A 25,072-nucleotide genomic window follows, 5' to 3' on the forward strand; every position below is an offset into this window, starting at 1 on the left:
GAAAAATAAGTTTAGAATCCAGAGACGTGGCAGACGCTGTCCATGCCCCACTCACAGCCCCTTGGCGATTTCTCTTCAGGACTCAGTCTCCCTCCAGTGAGCACCTGTGACTCACCTTGTGGGCAGGGCAGGCAGGAAATGCCAGAGAGTTAACACCCCTGGGGGCAGCCCTCAGCCAGAGATGGAGTTGATAAATACTCTGGCTCCCTTTCTGCACTGGGAGGAGGTGACCAAAGGGTGTCCTGTGCTATCTCCCCAGAGTTCCCCAGCGGGAGGGAGGCTCAGTTGCCCATAGCCATAATCTGCTCAACAACTTTTGGGCTCCTCTTTCCCCCACATCACTTTCTCACTCTCCTACTGATGTTTCCTGAGATCATCTTCCCCCTGCTTCCCAAATTTGTGCTCCAGTTCTTGTCTTGGGCTCTGTTTCTGGGGGAGTCCAAACTAAGGCAAGAGATTGCTTACCCAACCTTAAGGATTTAAGTGTTTTCCTGTGAAGCCATACCTGATTTGAACACTAGCCTAATAATGTATAATATTAATAATATACTTCCTTTTTTTCCCTTTTATTTTTTTTAATTGGAGGATAATAGCTTTGCAATGTTAGGTTGGTTTCTGCCATACAACATCATGAATCAGTCATAACTATATATATAGATCCCCTCCCTTTTGAGCCTCTAGTAATATACTTTCTATAATGTATTATTAAAGGAAAAACATACTAAAGTGCCTTGTGCACAGCACTTCTTTCTATCTGGGTTGCATGAACTCTGCTGGACTTTGAAAGGCTGCTGTTGCTGCTGCTAAGTCGCTTCAGTCATGTCCGACTCTGTGCGACCCTATAGACGGCAGCCCACCAGGCTCCCCCGTCCCTGGGATTCTCCAGGCAAGAACACTGGAGTGGGTTGCCATTTCCTTCTCCAATGCATGGAAGTGAAAAGTGAAAGTGAAGTCCTCAGTTGTGTCTGACACTTCGCGACCCCATGGACTGCAGCCTACCAAGCTCCTCTGTCCACGGGATTTTCCAGACAAGAGTACTGAAGTGGGTTGCCTTTGTCTTCTCCGTTTGAGAGGCTAATAGGTGTTAAAAGATTTGAGGCTCAAATCTTGAGCCTTGAGTTCAACAAAATGAAGCAGGTTTCTTTACTTCGCTACTCTTGTAGTCTTTAGGAAATTAATAGACTGTCAGTTTCCCAAAGTGCAGGCTATATGCTTTCCAAATTCAGTTGATCTTAAAATCACTTTTCCTCAGGAAGCCCTCTTAATACCTTGCAGAGGAGGCTGGCATTTCAGGGAATAGACTTTAGGAAAAGCCTTGGTATGCAAGCTACAGGATTAAAACATAATATAGAGCAAAAGATGAGGCAAGTTTTTCTGGGGGTGAGAATGCTGCATTTCAGGGCACCTGTGTTTTCTTTATGTTTTAGCCTACTAGAAGGACAGTCATCTGTGGGCTGAGATCAGATGTTAATATTTCTTTTGCACAGAAAACCAACTATTTAAATGTTTTTATTTGAACATTCACTGAGAAAAGAGGCAGAGAAACTTGTTCCTCAAAGTGCAGTCGGTAGACTAGCAGCATCAGCCTCACCTAGAAGCTGGTTAGGAATTATAACATAGGTTTCAAGAGAAAATTATTCATCATACCAAGAGCCATGAAGATTGTGAGTGTGAGTGAGTGAGTGCCAGTCCCTCAGTCGTGTCCGACTCTTGGTGATACCATGGACTGTAGCCCACCAGGCTCCTCTGTCCATGGAATTCTCCAGGCAAGAATTCTGGAATGGGTTGCCATTTCCTTCTCCAGGGGATCTTCCCTACCCAGGGATGGAACCCATGTCTCCTGCATTGCAGCCAGATGCTTTATCATCTGAGCCACCAGGGAAGCCCCCATGAAGATTGTATATGGGTCTAAATGTGTGTAAAGGAAGTATTTAAGACTATATATCACAAATTGGGGAGGGTAAAGGGATATAATAGGAGGTAAGTTTTATACATTTCACTCAAACTGGTAAAATGGTGACACTGGTAGACAGGAATAATATGTATGTGTTTCTATATATTAGTATGAGTATTACCTAAAAGAACTAATAAGAAAACTATGTAAGGAGATAGATGCAAAAACAACTACATAATTCTAAAAAATATTCTAGAAACCCAGAGGAAGGCAGGAAAAAGAAAACTGAAATGAAAAGCAGAGAATAAGCAGAACACAAAATATAAAAAGGCAGATATAAGATTTTATATATTAATAATTACTTTACATTTAAATAGCCTAAATATACCAATTATGGGGGACTTACCAGGTGGCGCTAGTGGTAAAGAACCTAACTGTCGGTGCAGGAGACATAAGAGATATGGATTTGATCCCTGGGTCAGGAAGATCCCCTGGAGTAGGAAATGGCAACCCACTCCAGTATTTTTGACTGGGAAATCCCATGGACAGAGGAGCCTGGCGGGCTACGGTCCACAGGATTGCCAAGAGTTGGACACGACTGAAGTAACTTGGCACAATTATAAGATAGAGAGTGGCAGAATAGATTTTAAAAATGACTTGGTTATATGTTATCTATAAAAAATACACTTCAAATATGGGTATTTGAATTTAATATGTATTTATATACATATAAAATATGATATGGGTTGGTTGAAAGGGAGAGGATGGGAGAGCTATATAATTCAAACATTAATCAAAATAAAGCAGGAGTGACTATATCAATAGAAGATAAAGCAGACTACAGAAAAAAAAAATTACCAGGAGGAGAGAATATTAGATAATCATAAAAGAGTAAATACACCAAGAAGACATAGCATTCCTAAATATGTATGCACCAAACCACAGAACAGCTAAATATGTGAATAGAAAAATGATAGAACTGGAAAGAGAAATAGACAAATCCACAGATAAAGTGGGAGACATCAACATTCCTCTCAACAACTAATGAACAGCTAGACAGAAAATTGGCAAAGATATACAAGAATGCAACACTACCATCAGCCAACATTTATAAAACACTCCACCTAACAAAAGAAGAATATGCATTCCTTTCAAGTGCTCATGGAACATATCTACCAAGATAGAACATATCCTGGACCATAAAACAAACCTCAACAAAATTAAAGGATGAAATCATAGAGTTGTTTTCTTACTATGATGTAATCAAACTAGAAATCAATACCTGAAAGATAACAGGAAAATTTTTAAAAACTTGGAAATGAAACAAAACATTTCCAATAATCCATGTGACAAAAAGGAAGTCTCAAGTGAAATTTTAAAAAATACATTGAACTGAAAGTGAAAGTCGCTCAGTCACGTCCGACTCTCTGCAACCCCATAGACTATACAGTTGGAGAAGGCAATGGCACCCCACTCCAGTACTCTTGCCTGGAAAATCCCATGGATGGAGGAGCCTGGTGGGCTGCAGTTCATGGGGTTGCTAAGAGTCAGACACGACTGAGCGACTTCACTTTCACTTTTCACTTTCATGCATTGGAGAAGGAAATGGCAACCCACTCCAGTGTTCTTGCCTGGAGAATCCCAGGGACGGGGGAGCCTGGTGGGCTGCCGTCTACAGGGTCGCACAGAGTTGGACACGACTGATGTGACTTAGCAGCAGCAGACTATACAGTCCATGGAACTCTCCAGGCCAGAATACTGAAGTGGGTAGCCTTTCCCTTCTCCAGGAGATCTTCTCAACCCAGGGATCAAACCCAGGTCTCCTGCGTTGCAGGCAGATTCTTTACCAGCTGAGCCACCAGGGAAGCCCAAGAATACTGGAGTGCGTAGCCTATCCCTTCTCCAGGGGATCTTCCTGACCCAGGAATCAAACCGGAGTATCCTGCATTGCAGGCAGATTCTTTATCAACTGAGCTATCAGAGAAGCCCAACTGAAGGAAAATTAAAATGAAAACATGTTTTATCAAAATGTGTGGGGCACAGCTAAAGCCGTGCTGAGAGAAAAATTTATAACACTAAATGCTTACATTAGAAAGGTGGAGGGAATTCCCTGGTGGCTGGAAAAAAATAAAAAAGAAGCAAAGTCTCAAATCAATAAGCTCCCACCTTAAGAACCTAGGAAAAGAAAAACCCAAAGGAAGTAGAAGAAAGGAAATAATAAAGGTAAGGGCAGAAATTAATGAAGTTGAAAACAAAACAAAAAAACAGAAGTCAGTGAAACAAAAAGCTGGTTCTTTGAAAAGACTGGTAAACACTGTGGTCGTCATTACACAAAGGTGCATATGTAACAAAATGATACAGAACTATACACATTGTACCAATGTCAGTTTCCTGGTTTTAATATTGTACTATAAGTATGTCAGATATAATCATTAGGGAAAACTGGGTAAAGGGCTCATGGGACCTCTCTGTACTATTAATACCTTTACAACTTCTCTTGAATCTATAATTATCTTAAAAAGTTAAACAATTTGGAAAACATCTGTACAACTAAAATTTTGTTTATTTTACAATTATATAAAGTCCTCATAGGAAAACTGCAGGGTGCTTATAACAGCTGGACCCTATTCCTTCATCTGGTTTTAATACTACATGGTTCCTTGACATTCCAGAAACCTGGTTACCTTCCTCTGAATGTTGTCTGATTTGTCAGTGTTCTTAAATATTGATGCCCCAACGGGAGCACCTGCTTCAGATGGGATATCACCTCCCTTGTTCTAGATGCTATACTTTTGTTAATGCAGCCACAATCTTCTCTGGCTTTTTAAGTAGCCATAGCATACATTCTTGCATTGTTTTTGGTCTTGTAAAGTGAAGTGCAGTGAAGTCGCTCAGTCGTGTCCGACTCTTTGCGACCCCATGGATTGTAGCCTACCAGGCTCCTCCGTCCATGGGATTTTCCGGGCAAGAGTACTGGAGTGGGTTGCCATTTGGTCTTGTAATCATATAAAATTTTCAGGTCTTTGCATACGAATGGAAAAATTTCACCATTAGTACTTATATAGTTGGTTATCATGAACTTACATGGAAAATTTTTTTATTTATCTTTTTTGGATTTCTTTTTGTTTGATTCGGTCCAGCTTTGTCCCATCAAGAGTTTTCAAACTCAGTTGCCTATCATAAGGGCTATCTTCACATTGTGATTCAGCTGCAGATATGTCGTTTCTATCTGTCTTTGGCTTCATCTCAGTCACTGCTATAAAAATGTTGAAAAGGACAGGGTATAATAACTATAGAGGTACACCACTTTGATGTTCAAGCAGAAAGTTACCATTCAGCTGCATGGAATGCAGATAGCCTTTACAGTTAATGCTTTGAAGTTCTGCCTCAAGTTTTTTGTTGTTTTTTTTTTTTTTCTGGTAGCTAAAAAAACATGTAACATGAGATTTACCCTCAACAAAGTTCTTTTTTTACCCTCAACAACTTTTTAAGTGTAAAATATAATATTGTTAACTGTAAACATATTTTGTACCGCATATCTCTAGAACCTTTTCATCTTGCATGACTGAAACTTTATGCCCATTGAGCAGCAACCCTCCCACCCCCACTCCCTAGCAATTATCAATCTACTTTCTTCTTCAATGAGTTTGATTACTTTAGATGCCTCATATAAGTGGAATCATATAGTATTTGTCCCTCTGTGACTGGCTTATTTCCATAGCATAATGTCCTTAAGGTTCATTTATATAGTAGCAGATGACAGTATTTCCTCCTTTCTGTGGTTGAATAATATTCCATTGAAAGCATATACCATTTTTTCCTTATCAATTCATCTGTTGAAAGACATTTAGGTTGTTTCCACTTCTTGGCTGTTGTGAATAATGTTGCAATGAACACAGAAATGCAAATATCTCTTTGAGATCCTGATTTCAATTCTTTTGGGTAAATACCTAGAATTAGGATTGCTAGGTCATATATAATCCTTTTATTAATTTTCTGAGGAACTATCACAGTATTTTCCATAGTGGCTATACCATTTTGCATTCTTTTTTCCTCCATTTTGTGTTCTTATTAATATCAACAGTACACAAGTGTTTTAATTACTCCACATCCTCAGTAACTATTTTTTAAATCACTTTTGTACTTTGTAGTATTTTTTCTTTTTCTTCTAATTTTACTGACATATAAGTGACATATAGCACTGTGTAAGTTTAAGGCATACAGCATGATTTGACTTCCATACATCATGAAATAAAATTATTTCTATTTGTAGATGACATGATTTTCTATGTAGAAAACCATAAAGATTCAACAGCAAAAAACCCAGTTACAACTAATAAACAAATTCTATAAAGTTGCAGGATGCAAAATCAATATACAAATACCAGTTGCATGTCTATACAGTAAGAATGAAGTATCTGAAAAAAAAGTTAAGAAAAATATCTCATTTACAATAGCATCAAAAATAACAAAATACATAAGAATAAACTTAACCAAGGAATTGAAAGTCTATACTCTGAGAACTACAAAACTCTGATGAAAGAAATAGAAGATACAAATAAATGGAAAGATATCCTGAATTAGTTAATGAATTGGAAGAATTAATATTGTTAGAATGTCCATGCTCCTCAAAACCATCTATAGAGTCAATGCAATCTCTATCAAAATTCCAATGGTGTTTTTTTTTTTTTTTAACAGAAATAGAATTGAAACAATCCTAAAATTCATATGGAACCACAAACGGCCCCAAATAGCCAAAGCAACATGGAGAAATAAGAACAAATCTGGAGGTCTGGTGTAGAGTTAGGTTGCTTATTTGAAATCTTTGTTCTTTTTTTAAACATAGGTGTTTATCACTGTAACATTCCTTCTTAGTACTGTTTTTTTCTGAAGCCTATAAGTGTTGGTATGTTGTACTTTAGTTATCATCTTTTTCAAGATATTTTGGATTTCTTTGATCCATTGATTGTTCAGGAATATGTTGTTTAATTTCCATATATTTGTGAATTTTCAGTTTTCCTTCTGCTTTTTATTTATAGCTTCATTCCATTGTGGTCAGGAAGGATACTTGATATGATTTCAATCTCCTTAAAATGTGTTGAGACTTGTTTTGTTGAACTAACATGTGATCTATCCTGGAGAATGTTCTGCTGCTGTTGGGTGGAATATTCTTAAATGTCTCTTAAATCCATCTGGAGTATAGTGTTCAAGTGGGCATTGAAATCTACTATTGTCGTGTTGCCATTAATTTGTCCCTCCAGTTCTGTCAATGTTTGTTTCATATAATTAGGTGTTCTAATTTGGCTGCATATATAATTGTTATATCTTCCTGGTAAATTGACCCTTTTATTATTATGTAATGCCTTTTTTTGTCTCTTGTTCCAGTTTTTGACTTAAAGTCTATTTTGTCTGAGTGTAACCACTTCTGCTCTTTTTTGGTTACCATTTGCATGGAATATTTTTTCTGTCCTTTTGTTTTCAGCCTATATGTATCCTTAACTGAAAGTGAGTCTGAACACAGCATGTAGTTGAATCTTTTATTTTATTCATTCAGCCATTCCATGTCTTTTGATTGGGGAAATTTAATCCATTTACATTTTAAGTAGTTATTGATAGGGAAGGACTCACTACTACCATTTTGATCGTTGTATGCTGTTTGTCTTGTAGGTATTTTGTCCCTCTATTCTTTTCTTGCTGTCTTCCTTTGAGTTTCATTGATTTTATTTATTTTTTGTAGTGCCTTGCTTTGATTCCTTTCTTATTTTCTTTTACAAATCTTCTATAGGCATTTTCTTTGTGGTTACCATGGGACTCACATGAAACATCTTAGAGCTGTAGCATTCTAATTCAAGCTGATAACAACTCAATCACATAAAAACTTCTACTTCTCCCTCCTCTACTCCGTTATTTATGTCATAAATTATATCTTTTATATTGTGTGTCCATTAACATATTTTATAGTTATTTTTATACTTTTGTATCTTAACTTCCATACCACAATTAAAAGTGATTCATGCATCATACAGTATGATAGTATTCTGTATCTGTCTATATATTTATCCTTAATAGTGAGCTTTATACTTTCATATGCTTTTGTGTTACTGTTTTGTGTGTTTTCATTTCAATTTGAAGGATTCACTTTAGCATTTCTTGTAAGATTGGCCTAGTGGTGGTTAACTCTTTCAGCATTTCTTTATCTGGAAAAATGTCTACTTCCCATTTTTGATGGCCAGTTTTTGCACTTAGAGTATTCTTGGTTAACAGTCTTGTTTTTCGGTACTTTCAATATATTCCTTCTGGCCTGCATGGTTTCTGCTAAAAAATCCACTCTTCATCTTACATCCTTTGAATGTGATGAATCACTTTTCTCTTGCTGCTTTCAAAATTCTCTCTTTGTCTTTCACTTTTGACCATTTGATTATCATATAGCTTGTGGGATTCTTATATCTGGATGTTATTTCCTTTCCCAATGTTCAGCTGTTATTTCTTTAAATAAGCTTTCTCCTTCTTTCTCTCTTAATCTTTTGGGACTATCATAATGCCTATGTTGATCTATTCAATGGTGTCCCATAAATCCCCGAAGCTTTCTTCACTGCTTTTCATTTTGTTTCTCTGATTGGAAAATTTCACAACGAACTGTTGAGTTTTGCTGATTTTTTTTTTTTTCTGCTGACCAAGTCTGCTGTTGAACTCCTCTAGTGAATTTTTCAGTTCAGTTATTGCATTCTTCATCTCCAAAATTCTATTTGGTTCCTTTTTATATTCTCTATCTTTTTGTTGAACTCACTATATCCATCTATCATTTTTCTGAACTCATTGTGCATTTTTAATGGTGGTTATTTTGAATTCTTTTTCAAGTAATTCATATACCTTCATTTCTTTAAGGTCAGTTTTTGCAGATTTATTTTGTCCCTTTGATTGGACCATTTTCCCCTGTTTCTTAATGTTGCTTATAACTTTGTGTTGGTATATGTTGATATTTGCAAAAAACCCCAGCCATCTCTCTGTCTTTAGGACTGCCTTGTACAAGGGAAGACCTTCACCAAACAACTTGCCTAGAGATTCTGGGGGGCCTCTCAGACTTTTCTGTGGATGTTTTTTCTCTGAACTTGTGCAATGTAGATTTCTCATTAAAGAGATTTGCTTTTCTTTTTTCATGCAGGAACTCATAATGTCTTGCTTACTCTGACTGGCGTCTGTCTGTTGTACTGTGCATCCTTTGAAGCAGCAGCATGGCACCATAGCTGTATGCTTTCAGTGGCCCCAGGCATCTAGAGTATATCAGGTCCTGTCAGCACCCCAAGTTGTGCTAGACAGAAACCAGTCCCTTGGGCAGCTGCACAACAAGCCAGGGTGTTGGATGCTTGCTCCACTCTTTCCCCCCTCAGGGAGAGGCCACCAACATGTATTGGCCTCTGTGCCCTGTACCGTGGGCGCCCCTTAGCAGCAGCAGGCTGCACTGATCTGTCTGGGCTTTAGCAGCCCTGAGGCATTTGGAATATGCTAGCTTCTGTCCATGCTCTGAGACAGAAACTAGTCTCATGGACAGCCCCCTGGACAACTAGAACATTAGACGTACGCTCCACTCTTCCCTTTCTGCTTGAGGGAGAGGCCTCTGTCTGCTGTACTGCAGGTCCTTAGGAGCAACAGCATGCTACCTAGGTCTTTTTTTGTTATTGTTGTTCTCAGTGGCCCCCAAGCAGTTTTAACTGCTTGCTGGGTCCTGTCAGTGGTCCTGAGACAGGCGAGACAGAAGCCAGTCCCTCAGGTAGCCCCTTCTGAAGAGTCAGAACATTGGATAAGCAGTCTAGCCTTCTCTTTCCCTCCCTCTGCAGAAGCCAGGAGCTGGGAGTTTGCTCATGAGCTTATGGCACTATGCCAGGGACTATGGTAAGAGGATGCCACAAAATTTCCTACTGGCTTTAATATAGCTGGTTTCATGCTTGCCTGGTGTACAGGGATCTTTTAACTGGTTTCTGGATTTGTCATAAAGGGATTTCTTATCCACGTTCTGTCGATGTCTCCGTGGGAGGAAGGAAGGTCCCGTTCTGCCATTTTGCTGACATCGTTATGCCTCAGCTTTTGAGCCAAGGCCATTCTTCCTTGGTAGCTCCCACACAGAGTCTGAGTATGGTGGGGGTATCAGGCCCTTGCCATGACTGTGCAGCGTGGAACTCCTGTAATGAGCAATCTTCTCTGTGGAGTTCCCTAAGACTGTCACGTCTTTTTTGCATTCTGAAGCTGGCTCTGCCCAGTCTGCATTCTCCCCGTTTTATCTTTCACAAGCATTACCTACCAATAAACCTCCTCACCCCTAACTCTGTCTTAACATCTGTTCCTGGAAGACTCAACTCATAAACAAGTCTGAGATCACAGTCTTGTGGCTCTGCCTCAGTCTTCATTCTTGGCTGACATTGATCACTCAGTGAATACCCTCTGGGGAAAGTTGTTCCGAGTGGTCTCTCTTCAGTTCATCCTCTGTTGCCACCAGTTTACTTGTGGCAAAGACTGACTGGCTGTTTACCAGTTCTCCTTGGGAATATTGCTAGACTACATTTCCTACCCTCCCTTTCTGTTAGGTGAATATCAAAGAAAATATGTTTCTTTTCTTCTCTTGGCACTTGTAGAGGTTCAGACATGTTGGAAAGAGCGTATGATAGACTGTGAGGTGTGTGATCAGTGTTTCCTTTTTCTTGGTTCTCTGATCTAGAAGGAATCATATTTCAACTAACTTGGAAAAATGGACTCTAAGAGACTAGATAGAGAGATATGCCCTCAGACGGCAAAGAAAGACAATATCATGTTGGTTTGAAAAACCTGACTATGAACTGTTTAATGGGATGAATGGGGGTTAGAGTTATTGTTCATCACTGCCACCATCTGGAGGTAATGTTAGAGTGTTCATTAGCACAGGGCTCCAATAACAGAATGACTTGTGCTTGAGAGGCTCAGCCCAGAAAAACCCAACTCCCATGCTGCTTGCCTGTGAATGGTGAACCAGTTATTGTTCTGCAGTGATATTTTAGGCTTTGGTTATGAAAGTTGAAAATATTATTTGTCCTTTCTGGGAACGACTTGTAGCCCACTGTTCCAATCTGTGCCAGATTCTCAATGAAGCCTTAAATGTCCTAATTAGTAATGCTATTCCAGAGGCAATGATGTTGCAGAACAATATTGGTGCATGTCTAATGATCCTCCATCTGCCCTAGATCCATGACACTTACCACCTAGCACTTCATCTCCTTGCTGGCATAAGCAATTTTCTATAGTATAATCTCTATAGTAACGCTTGACAACATGACAGAGGTTAATAACCTATCTAAATTTTACTTGGAATGGCACCAGCATACTTACCTTTGTTTTGCTATTGTTACTGCTGTTGTGTGTACGTTCATGCTAAGTCGCTTCAGTCGTGTCTGACTCTTCGCGACCATATGAACTGTAGTCCACCAGGCTCCTCTGTCATGGGATTCTCCAGGCAAGAATACTGGAGTGGGTTGCCATGCATTCCTCCAGGGGATCTTCCTAACCCAGGGATCGAACTCATGCCTCTTATGTCTCCTGCAATGGCAGGCAGGCTCTTTACCACTAGTGCCACCTGGGAAGTCCATTGTTACTGCTGTTAGCTCAATTAAAAATTTTGTTTTCTTTCATGAGCTAGTTTAAAAATAAAGTAGTTATTTAAAATAAAATAGAATAAGCTAGTTTAAAAATAAACATTTGCACATTGGCAAATGTTTAGCCACTTTACATTTTTTACTTCTTTTCCCTTTTAAAACGATCGTACAGTAAAATGGATTTTTGACTTTGGTGTACAATGCTATGAATTTTAAACCATATATAGATTTGTGTAACCACCACCACAATTAGGATATCGAACAGTTCTGTTACCCCTCAAAACTTTCTCATGCTGCCCCTTCATAGTCAAATCCTTACATCCTAAACACCACTGATCTGCTTTCTGTCTCTATAATTTTTTTTTGGAGAATGTCATATAAGTGGAGTCATATAGTATATGACCTTTAGAGACTGATTTCTTTAACTTAGCATAATACCTTTGGGATTCATCTAGGTTGTTCTGTATAATAATAGTTTATTCCTTTTTATTGCTGAGTAGAATTTCATTATTATTGATGTACCACATACAGTTTGTTAATCCATTCCCCAGTGGAAGGACATTTGGGTGGTTTCCAGTTTGGGGCAAAGGGAATAGAGGGAATATAAAAGTTAATGTGCAAGTTTTTCTGTGAATATAGCTTTTGTTTATGTAGGGCACAGGTTGGCACACATTTTCTGTAAAGGGCCAGATAGTAAATACCTTAGGCTTTATGGGCCACATATAGTCTCTGTAACATATCCTTTTTTGTTTTTCTTAAAAAAACTCTTTAAAATTGTAAAAAATGTTTTTCACCTATAGGCCATGCAAAAGCAGATCCTTGGCTTGATGTGAACCACTTGTCTTAGTGTGATGACCTCTGTTCTAGGACAAATGCCTAGAAGTGGGATTGTTGGGACACGTGCTAAGTATGTGTTTAACTTTATAAAAAACTTATGCATGGCTTTCCAGAGTGACTGTACCATTTTGCCTTCTGATCAGCAGTGTATGACAGTTCCAGTTGCTCCACATCCTTGGCAGCATTTGGTATTGTCAGCATTTATTTTGTTTTGCATTGTCTCAGTTTCAGTTCAGTCGCTCAGTCGTATCTGACTCTTTGTGACCCCATGAATCGCAGCACGCCAGGCCTCCCTGTCCATCACCAACTCCCGGAGTTTACCCAAACTCATGTCCATTGAGTCGGTGATGCCATCCAGCCATCTCATCCTCTGTTGTCCCCTTCTCCTCCCACCTTTAATCTTTCTCAGCATCAGGGTCTTTTCTAATGAGTCAGCTCTTCGCATCAGGTGGCCAAAGTATTGGAGCTTCAGCATCAGTCCTTGCAATGAATATACGGAGTTGATTTCCTTTAGGATTGTTTAGGCTGAGATTATTTTCCCCCAAGGATGTATAGTTGTTCCAACCGCATGTGGAAAGGCAGTTTTTTCTCTGTTGGATTGCTTTTGCACCTTTGTTGAGAATCAGTTGTTCATGTTTATGTAGGTCTATTTCTCGGTTCTCTATTCTATTCTATTACATGTGTCTATCCTCCTGCAAAATACCACATCATTTTGATTACTGTGAAAGTGTGAAAGTGTTAGTCACTCAGTCATGTCTGGCTCTTTGTGACCCCGTGGACTGTAGCCCACCAAGCTCCTCTGTTCATGGAATTCTCCAGGTAAGAATACTGAAGTGGGTTGCCATTTCCTTCCCCAGGGAATCTTCCCGATCCAGGGATCAAACGTCAGTTTTCTATGATGTAGGCAGATTCTTTACCATCTGAGCCACCAGGGAAGCTCCATTTCTCAGTTCTCTATGTTGTTCTATTGATCTATGTGTCTCTTCATCTGTGTCTATCCTCCTGAAAAATACCACATTATTTTGATTACTGCAGCTATATAGTAAGTCTTAAAATCAGCAGTGTCTTTCCTCCAACTTAATTCTTCTTTCTTAAAATCATTTTAGCTCTTCTAGGTCCTTTGTTTTTCCCTATAATTTTTAGAATCAGCTTGTTTACATCTAAAAAAAGTTATGCTAGGTATGTGATTGAAACTGTTACATTTACAGATCAGTTTCAGGGAATTGTTATCTTTTCTCTGTTGAGTCCTCCAATTCATGAAGACAGTATGTCACTCCATTTATTTACATCTTTGATTTCTTCCATCAGCTTTTTATAGTTTTAGTATATAGATCCTATCAGCTTTCTAGGTTGTGCATTGGTAAAGAATCTGCCTGTCAATGCAGGAGACACAGCAGACGTGGGTTTGATTCCTGAGTCAGGAAGATCCCTTGGAGTAGGAAATGGCAACCCACTCCAGGATTCTTGCCTGGAAAATTCCATGGACAGAGAAGCCTGGCTGGCTACAGTCCATGGGGTCATAAAGAGTAGGATATGACTGAGCACACACACACACACATATAGATCCTATACATGATTTGTTAGATTTATATCTTGATATTTCATTTTTGGAGCTATGTAAATGGTATTTTAAAAATACTTTGGAGGGACTTCTCTGGTGCTCCGGCAGCTGCGACTAGTCAAGGCTATGGTTTTTCCAGTGGTCATGTATGGATGTGAGAGTTGGACTATAAAGAAAGCTGAGTGCAGAATTGATGCTTTTGAACTGTGGCGTTGGAGAAGACTCTTGAGAGTCCCTTGGACTGCAAGGAGATCCAACCAGTCCATCCTAAACGAGATTAGTCCTGGGTGTTCATTGGAAGGACTGATGTTGAAGCTGAAACTCCATTACTTTGGCCACCTGATGCGGAGAGCTGACTCATTGGAAAAGACTCTGATGCTGGGAAAGATTGAGGGCAAGAGGAGAAGGGGACGACAGAGGATGAGATTGTTGGATGGCATCACCGACACAATGGACATGGGTTTGGGTGCACTCTGGCAGTTGGTGATGGACAGGGAGGCCTGGCATGCTGTGGTTCATGGGGTCGCAAAGAGCTGGACATGACTGAGCGACTGAACTGAACTCTGGTGCTCCAGTGGTTAAGACTTTGTGCTACAACTGCAGGGGCCACAGGTTCAATCCCTGGTCAGGGAAAAAAGATCCCACATGCCATGTGGCTCAGCCAAAAAATTATTTTTCATTTCCAAATTACTAATGTATAGAAAAATGATTGCCAGATTGTTAATATAACAAAATGTTGTGTGTTGACCTTGTATTTGGTGACCTTGCTAAATTCCTTTATTAGTTCTAGAAAATAATTTTGTGGACTTCCTTGGGATTTTCTCCATACACAATCATGTTGCCTGTAAAGCAGGCCAGTTTTGTTTCTTCCTTTTCAATATGTGTACATTTAATTTCTATTTCTTGCCTTACTGTACTGGCTAGGACTTCTAGTATGAAACTGAATAGGAGTGGTGAGAGTGTATTTCCTTTCCTTGCTCCCAGTCTTAGAGGGAAAGTGTTTAACCTTTCATCATTAACACTGATGTTGCTGTGTAGATGTTTTTTTTGTAGATGTCTTTTATCAGGCTGAGAAAGTTTCTTTTCTTAGTTTCCCGAGACTTTTTTTTTTTTTCATCAATGGATGTTGACTTTTGTCAAATAACTTTCCTGCATCGTTTGATATGATCATGTGATTTTTCTTGACTAGCCTGTTGATATGATGGATTACACTGATTTTTGCATATTAAATGAGCCTTGCATTCTTGCAATAAACTCCACTTGGTTTTTTCCAGGCAAGAGTACTGGAGTGGGTTGCCACTGCCTTCTCCAATATATTCCTAGATTTGATTTACTAATGTTTTTGGTATTCTTTGTGTCTGTAGCCTTAAGGGATATATATTCGTATGTTGTTTTCTTTCCTTGCAATATTTCTATCTGGTGTTGGTATCACAATGATGCTGCCCTCATAAAATGAATTGGGAAGTGTTCCCTTTTATTTTCTGAAAGAGATTGTTTAGAAGTGGTGTTTATTTTGTAAATATCTGGTAGAATTTGCCAGTAAAAATATCTGGACCTTGAGCTTTTCTTTTTAAAGGTGTTTAAGCATGAATTCACAGCCATGAAATTAAAAGACACTTACTCCTTGGAAGGAAAGTTATGACCAACCTAGACAGCATATTAAAAAGCAGAGACATTACTTTTCCAACAAAGGTCCATCTAGTCAAGGCTATGGTTTTTTCAGTAGTCATGTATGGATGTGAGACTTGGACTGTGAAGAAAGCTGAGCACCGAAGAATTGATGCTTTTAAACTGTGGTGTTGGAGAAGACTTTCGAGAGTCCCATGGAGTGCAAGGAGATCCAACCAGTCCATTCTAAAGGAGATCAGTCCTGGGTGTTCTTTGGAGGGAATGATGCTAAAGCTGAAACTCCAGTACTTTGGCTACCTCATGTGAAGAGTTGACTCATTGGAAAAGACCCTGATGCTGGGAGGGATTGGGGGCAGGAGGAAAAGGGGATGACAGAGGATGAGATGGCTGGATGGCACCACCTACTCGATGGACGTGGGTTTGGATGAACTCCAGGAGTTGGTGATGGACAGGGAGGCCTGGCGTGCTGCGATTCATGGGGTCTCAAAGAGTCGGACACGACTGAGCGACTGAGCTGAACTGAACTGAAGCATGAATTCAGTTTCTTTTGTAGTTATTGGACCATTTAGGTTGTCCATTTCATCTTGAGTGATTTTTGGTAGTTTTTGCTTTTTAAGGAATTGTTCCATTTAATTTGTCAAATTTTTGTTCATAGAACTATTCATAACATTCCCTTATTTTTCTTTTAATGTCTACAATGTCTGTAGTGATATTCTCACTTTCATTCCGGATATTGGTAATTTATGTCTTCTCTCTTTCTCCTTTTCAGTCTTGTCAGATCAATTTTACTGATCTTTTCAAAGGACCAGCTTTCTGTTTCATTGGTTTTGTTCTCTTGATTTTTTGTTTTCAGTTTCATTGATTTCTCTGCTCTCATGTTTATTACCTTCCCGCTGCTTGAGTTCCTTTTGCTTTTTTTCTAGTTTTTTTTTCTAGCATTGAAGATTAGAGTATTGATTTGAGATCTTTCTTCTTTTCCAGTATCAACATTTGATGCTATAAATATCCATCTAAGTACTTCTTCAGCTGCATCCCACTAATTTTGAAATGTTGTTCTGTTTTTCTTCAGTTCAAAATATTTTCTTATTTTGGGATCCATGAATTATTTAGGAAAGTGTTGTTTAATTTCCTATTGGAGAATTTTCTGTTATTTTTCCGTGACTGATTTGTAGTTTGATTCCATTATAGTCAGAGAACATACCCTATGGTTTCAGTTCTTTTAAATGTGTTGAGGTTTGTTTTATGACCCAGGATATGGTCTATCTAGATTAATGTTTCATGTGCACTTGAAAAGAGTGTATTCAGGTCTTGTTTAGGGGGTTGTTATATAAGTATCTATTAGATCTGGTTGACTGATGGTGTTATTCAGCTCTATATTCTTGTTGGATTTTCTACTAATTCTGTTGATTACTGAGAACAGAGTATTGAAATTTCCAAATATAATTGTGATCCCACCCTTTAGTTCTCTCAGTTTTTGTTTAATGAGTTTTGAAACTTTGTCTTTTTATTGGTGTGTGCAGACCATTTACATTTAATGCAGTTATTGATATGCTTGCACTTAGATTTACTGTTATTTATTATCTGTTTGTTAATTCTGTTTTTTGTTCTTCTGTTTCTATTTCCTACCCTCTTTTGTATTATTTGAACATTTTCATTTCATTTTAATTTATCCATTTTTTTTTTACTATCTCTTTTTATAGTTTGTGTGTGGGAGTGTTCTTGGGATTAAAATATGCATACTTAACTTTTCACAGTCTACTTTGAGTTGATATTTTACCAGTTCAAGTAGAATATAGGAAACTTACCACCATATAGGTCCCTTTATGCACCTCCTTTAATGTCATAGTTGTCTTATATACTTAATCTACATATGACGAAAATTCCATCAAACAATGATATAATTTTTTGCTTTCAATCATCATATATATTTTAAATAATTTGAGAGAAAAAGATTGGTCTATTTTATTTACTCAGATATTTACCATTTCTACTGCTCTTCCTTCACTCCTTCTGTTATTATTTCCCTTTTGTCTGATGAACTTCTTTTAGCAATTCTTTTAGGGCAGTTATGCTGGCAATGACTTTGACTCCTAAAGGATATTTTCACTGGCTATAAAACCCTGTACTGACTTTTCTTTCGACACACAGAAAATGTGCCACTTCTTTTCTCCGTGGTTTCTGATAAGAAAACTGCAGTCATTCAAGTATTTGTTCCCTTGTAAGAATACCTTGTTTTACTCTGCTTCCAAGATTTCTTTCTTTGCCTTTAGTTTTCAGCACTTTGATTATGATGTGTCTGGGTATGGAATTGTTTTTGCTTTTGTTTTGGGGATTCATCAAGCTTTTTGAATCTGGAGGTTTAGGTCTTTCACCAAATTGGTGAAGTCTTCTGTCACTATTTCTTTAATTATTTTTTTCAGCACCACACTTTTTTCCCCTTTCTTTTTAGAGCTCAAATGATATGAATGTTAACCCCTTTGCTATTGTCCTACAGTTCTCTGGGGCTCCCATTAATCTTTTTCAATCTTTGTTCTATTGGTTTTTCAGATCGAACAATTTCTCTTGGTATACATTTAAATTTAGCGACTGTTCCCTCTTTCATCATCATTCTGCTATGGAGCTCATCCTGTGGTTTTTTACTTAGATTTTCTTATACCTTGAGATGCTCCATATTCTGAACTTCAGAAATGTTTTGCTGCTTAGAGTTCAACCTTGTCCTTTCTGCCTTCCACAAAGAGCTGGTTTAGGAAAATCAGTCATCATTGAAATATTAGTAATAAAAGGATCCCATATAGGAACACTGGGAAATAGTGAAGGAAGGGAAGCCTGGCGTGCTGCGCTCCATAGGGTCTCAAGGAGTTGAGTACAACTGAACAACAACAACATATAGAAACTATTCAAAAATACCTTCAAGAACGAAGGCTCATGGCCAAGAGAAGGCCAAAGAGCACACACCAGAAATATTTTTCCATGGAAAAAAATTTAAAATCATGACTAAAGACTCATACAGGAATGCAAAAACGTAATAAAAACTAAATCTGTGAATTAGGAGCTTAAACAGAGATAAAATAACTTAAGAAAGAAATAATATAAAGATATGAAAAATGAACTGACAGAGTTCAAGAAAGAAATGAAGAAGACCTAGAAGTAAAGGAGAAATGAAGGTCATATTAGGAAAAAGAAACAGAGACCTTGCTGGGAAAAAAGCCACGGGCAAGGAAGAAATACTTGGGAGGGTGAATACAATGAGTGAGAATATAACAAATAGTTTTTAATAGTACAAAAGGATTAAAGAGAAAATGACATATATAGAGAACAAAGATCTACCAAACAATACCACATTGTTTCTGAATAAGAGAATAGATGAAATGGAACAGCAACATCAACAGAAATGTTCAAACAAATAATTCAATTGCTTCCAGAAATAAGACTTGAATTTTAGCTTGAAAGAACAAAATTGTACCAGGTAAAATTGATATAGCACAACTAAGTTAAACACATATCCTGACAAAGTTAATGGACTGGAGAGATAAAGAAATAATCCTATGAGAATCCCTGCAAATAAATCAAATTACTGTGAATGGGGGGGGGGGGCGGGGCGGAAACATCATTTGCCTTCCAGTCTCTCTATAGTAGCTTCCAACATTAGAAGACAGAGGAGTTAATGTCTACCAAGTCCTCAGGGAAAGAGAATATGTGCCAAGTCAGACTGCCATCCAGGTATAATGGCACAAACAGATGTCTTTATAGTTCCCAAGAGACTTTCTTTATTTTTCTTTAATTTTATTTATTTATCTTTGGCTGTGCTGGCTCATCATTGCTGCATGTGGGATTTCTCTAGTTGTGGCGAGTGGGGTCTGCCCTTTGTTGCAGTGCACGGGCTTCTCCTTGCAGTGGCTTCTTTTGTTGCAGAGCATGGACTCTAGACGTGTGGGCTCAGTAGTTGTGGCACTCGGGCTCAGTTGCTCCATGGCATGTGGAATCTTCCCGGACCAGGGATTGAACCTGTGTCCCCTGCATTGGCAGGCAGACTCTCAACCACTGGACCACCTGGGAAGTCCAGCCTTTCTTGAAGACACAACTGCCTGATGCATTTCAGCCAACAGCTATAATAGTTAAAATGACTATGGGTGATCAATGGGTCCATTAAAGTCTAAAGCAACTATAGAAAGAGAATATCATATGAATGTTATATATACTATGGTGCTATAGATAGAAATCATGATATATTAGCCTACCAAATTCTGGAGGTCCTAGAGAGAAACACATGGAGGTAGTGTAAGTATGCCAGTTTCCTTATCTTTGGAGAATTAAGTTCAATAATAGAGACATAAGCATTTTTCTTTGAAGGTATAAGTTCACTTTAAGAAAGTTGTTATCTGTAGAAATTAAAGAACATTTATTTTTAGCATTTTGTTTTAAAACAATTTTAGATTTATGGTAGAGTTGCAAAGACAGTACAGCATATTCCTGTATAGTCTTCACCCAGTTTTATTTAATGTTAACATTTTATATAACCATTGCTATAGTATGAATGTCTGTATTGGAGTTTCAGCTTCAGCATCAGTCCTTCCAATGAATATTCAGGACTAATTTCCTTTAGGATGGACTGGTTGGATCTCTTTGCCGTCCAAGGGACTCTCAAGAGTCTTCTCCAACACCACAGTTCAAAAGCATCAGTTCTTTGGTGCTCAGCTTTCTTTATAGTCCAACTCTCACATCCATACATAAAGTGAAGTGAAGTGAAGTGACTTCAGTTGTGTCTGACTCTTTGTGACCCCATAGACTGTAGCCTGCCAGGCTCCTCGGTCCATGGGATTTTCCAGGCAAGAATACTGGTGTGGGTTGCCATACATACATGACTGACATACATACATGACATGCATACATGACCACTGGAAAAATCATAGCTTTGACTAGACAGACCTTTGTTGACAAAGTGATGTCTCTGCTTTTTAATATGCTGTCTAGGTTAGTCATAACTTTTCTTCCAAGGAGCAAGTGTCTTTTAATTTCATGGCTGTAGTCACCATCTGCAGTGATTTTGGACCCCCCAAAATAAAGTCTGTCACTGTTTCCATTGTTTCCCCATCTATTTGCCATGAAGTGATAGGACCAGATGCCATGATCTTAGTTTTCTGAATGTTGAGTTTTAAGCCAGCTTTTTCACTCCTCTCTTTTACCTTCATCAAGAGGCTCTTTAGTTCTTCTTCACTTTCTGTCATAAGGGTGGTGTCATCTGCATATCTGAGGTTATTGATATTTCTCCCAGCAATCTTGATTCCAACTTGTGCTTCCTCCAGCCCAGCATTTCTCATGATGTACTCTGCATACAAGTTAAATAAGCAGGGTGACAGTATACAGCCTTGATGTATTCCTTTCCCAATTTGGAACCAGTCTCTTGTTCCATGTCCAGTTTTTTTTTTTTTAATTAATTTATTTATTTTAATTGGAGGCTAAGTACTTTACAATATTGTAGTGGTTTTTGCTATACATTCCCATGTACAGTTCTAACTGTTGCTTCTTGACCTGCATACAGATTTCTCAGGAGGCAGGTCAGGTGGTCTGGTATTCCCATCTCTTGAAGAATTTTCCACAGTTTGTTATGATCCACACAGTCAAAGGCTTTGGCATAGTCAATAAAGCAGAAGCCGATGTTTTTCTGGAACTCTCTTGCTTTTTTGATGATCCAATGGATGTTGGCAATTTGATCTCTGGTTCCTCTGTCTTTACTAAATCCAGCTTGAACATCTGGAAGTTCATGGTTCACTTACTTTTGAAGCCTGGCTTGGAGAATTTTGAGCATTACTTTGCTAGTGTGTAAGATGAGTGTAATTATGAGGTAGTTTGAGCACTCTTTGGGATTGCCTTTCTTTGGAATTTGATTAGTGGGATTGGGTGGTGTCAACCTGATTCATCCATTATGAAGTTTTCTACCAACCTTTTCCCCAAATAGTTTTAGCAGCCTTTGATGATCATTGCTAAGATCCACTATTTTATTATGACCTGAAAAATGATGATACTCTTATCATTATTCTGCATACTAGCTAAAATTCGTCTAAAAAGAAAAGCATTTTTTGTCAACTATTTGGTTACCTAGAGATTCAATTCAGGGACTCGCCGGTGGTTTAGTGGTTGAGACTCTGTGCTTCCACTGTAGGGGATGAGGGTTCCATCCCTGGTAGGGGAACTCTTTAGAATCCTGCATGCCCAAGTGCCACCCCCAACCCCCTAAAAAAGGAAGAAAGAAAGAAATTCAGTTCATATACAGGAAAGACAGGATAAATGTTTGGTGTTTTTTTTTTCTCTTTTTTTGAAAACCGATTTTCAGAAGAATGAATTGGTGCTCTAGCAACCTCCAAGGATGACCAGTGAGCTTTTTGGGGTTTTGTTTCATTTTTAAAGTATCATTGTGATCTCATAAATTAAAAAAAAATTGCTGTTTATTCATTGTAATACTATTCATTTTGATGCTCAAATGATCCCATCTTAAACCAGTGGGTGCACCAGTATGTATTCTTTTGACACATGCCAGTAGTCATTGATAGCTATTTTGCTTATTTTGTACACTTCCTACTTTTGAGTGGAACCAGCCATTTCTCTAAGGAGCCCTGTGTCCTTTAAGGGAAAATGGTATTTAGAGGTCACCATTTTGGTACTAGTGTGCTTATCACTATTTAGTCACCATTGAATCTATGCCTTTTCAGTATATAAAGATAAGAGATGCAACTTACAAAAGAAAACTAAAAAACCCCACTAAATCATAAGTTTATACTGATATTTATTTCCAATTTGAATTTATGATTAAAGAGCTTATATTTCATATATGTTATTTTATACTAGCATCTCTCTTTTATCTTTTATGGAAAATCTTGATTCCTAGCAACATTAATATAATTATTAATTAGCTTTATCATTTGTGTGTGTGTGTGTGAAAATAGCAATAACAACATTACTAAGACTACTGAAAGCAGTTTAAGATTTTTTTGGAGTGCTTTGTCCTTGGTGTATATTCCACTAGGTTTGTGCAGTCAAAATACTGTATTTTAAAGCAGTTTGAAAAATTATTTTTCTCTGTGAGACATGCCACCATCTGATGCATGAGTGCCTCTAACTGGCATTACCCAAATCACATCCAAAACCCCATCTACAAAGGAACCTTTTATCTTTCCAGACTCTACACACCGAAATGTGTGTTGAATAGGTTAGTCTGCTGAATCTACCTCTCCATGGTTATAGGTGAGGGATTCAAGGTCATCTGCTAAAAAGTTAGGTAGAGGATCCGAAATGTGGTGACAATTTAGACTACCTGCTTTGGGGAGGTGAGAAGAAAGGACTCAGAGACACATCAATTTCTAATTAGTGGTTAGGACCCAACTGAGAAAAGAGAGCATAAATTCTTTTTTGTTGTTACTGTTTTTTTTAAGAATTTTCTTTCTTTCTTTCTTTTTTGGCTGTTCTGGGTCTTCGTTGCTGTGTGGGCTTTTCTCTAGTTGCAGTGAACGGAGGCTTCTCTAGTTGCAATGCAGGGCTTTTCTTATTGCAGTGGCCTTTCTTGTTGTGGAGCATGGGCTCTAGGGTGCGCGGGCTTCAGGAATTGGTGGCATGTGGGCTCAGTAGTTGTGACTCCTGGGCTCTAGGGCACAGGCTCAATAGTTGTGGCGCATGGACTTGGTTGCTCTGAGGCATGTGGGATCCTCCCAGATCAGGGATCAAACCTTATCTCCTGCCTTGGCAGGCAGATTCTTTACCACTGAGCCACCAGGAAGAGCCCAAATTCTTAACGGCATTGTTTGCATCACTGCATCAGGAGCCTCGGAAAGAGGTGAGGAGAGTGGACTTGGCAATGGTGGGAGTGTAAAAGAACAGGTGACTCAGGAAGCTGGGGTGCTGGCGATAGAGGAATAGAGGCGATATGCCATGAAACTCGGCCTTCCCTGGTGGCTCAGTGGTAGAGAATCCAGCTGCCAATGCAGGAGATGCAGATTCGGTCCTGAGTCTAGAAGACCCCCTGAAGAAGGAAATAGCAACCCACTCCAGTTTTCTTGCCTGGAGAATCCCATGGACAGAGGAGCCTGGCGGGCTGTAGTCCATGGGGTCACAAAGGAGTCAGACACAACTTGGCGACTAAACAACAACAGCCATGAAGCTCTAGGCTGGAAAAGAGGGGAAGTTCAACTAGACAGAAAAATAATGGTAAGCATTTGCAATGATCCAGACACTGTCCTAAGTACTTATATCTTTTAGCTCATTTAATCCTAGCATGTTGTAACATGCTAAGACAGATATTATTATTATCACCCCATTCTACAGATAAGGAAACTGAGATCCCAAGAGGTTCTTTTGACCAAGGTACACATCTAGTCAGAATTTGAGTCAGAATTTAAACCCAGCAGTCTGACTCCAGAGACAGAAGCAATGAGACATTATTTTATATGTATAATCTGGCAAAAAAAAAATTATAAAGGCTTTAACAGCTATAGCTCATGGGGATATGGATGAAAGGGTACTCTTGCACATTGCTGGTGGACATTGAAGTATTACAGTCAATTTAGAAAGTAATCTGGTAACATCTGTTGCTATTAAAAGAATTCATTTCCCCAGCATCCCCGCTCCTGAGAATCTATTCTATGGGAATGAAAGTACTAGTAAGGACATATGTAAAAGGATGTTTTATTGCAGCATTGTTCATAGTTGCAAAAAAAACTGGGCACCAAGAAAAAGCCTGTCAATAGGATGATGGCTGAATAAATGATATTACATCCAGACCACAAAAATGATGCAGTCATTAAAAAAAAAGAAGCATTAGGGCTATATCAGGTAGCATGAGGGAGTTCCATGAGGAATTATGAATTGAAAAAAAACCCCAAAACCAATATAAGAAAGAGAATATATTTGAATACCATCATTTTATCATCTCTATTGAATTAATGGATCTGGGTATAATCACCATAGCTACTAACATCACAAAAATTGCCAACCAGACTTTTTGTGCTTCCTGAAGGAAGAATACATCACCATCTATGAAGTAGTAATAAAAATCGGACCTGAATCTGATTAAGCCTCTAGGGCCAACTACAATCTTACAGGAAGCCCAAAAGAAAGAACATCTTAAATTAGACCATGGGAACATAATCACTGAAATCTAGACTGTGGGAAATGCTAAGGACAAATGTCTTGTTTTCTTCAGCAAATAAATTGCAAGAAAAAGAAAAGTAATGGAGGGGGAAGTGATACACTGAGAAGAGATTCAGAAGTCATACCAACCATTTTCAAGTATTAGCCCTCATCTGGATCTTGATTTAAGCAAACAAACTGTTTTTTCAAAAGCCATGTCCAATATTTATTGGACAATTGAAAATTTGACAGTGGATATTCAATGGTATTAATTACCTTATTATATTTATTATGTAAATATACATATTATATGTATGTATGTATTTGATATGTTTATTAAATTATTTATTATTTAAATAGAATCTTTATTATATATATTAATTATCTTATTCATCCTTGCTAATGGTTTTATGGTTG

The sequence above is a fragment of the Oryx dammah genome, unplaced genomic scaffold (assembly GCF_014754425.2).
Source record: "Oryx dammah isolate SB20612 unplaced genomic scaffold, SCBI_Odam_1.1 HiC_scaffold_23, whole genome shotgun sequence".
NCBI classification, from domain to species: domain Eukaryota; kingdom Metazoa; phylum Chordata; class Mammalia; order Artiodactyla; family Bovidae; genus Oryx; species Oryx dammah.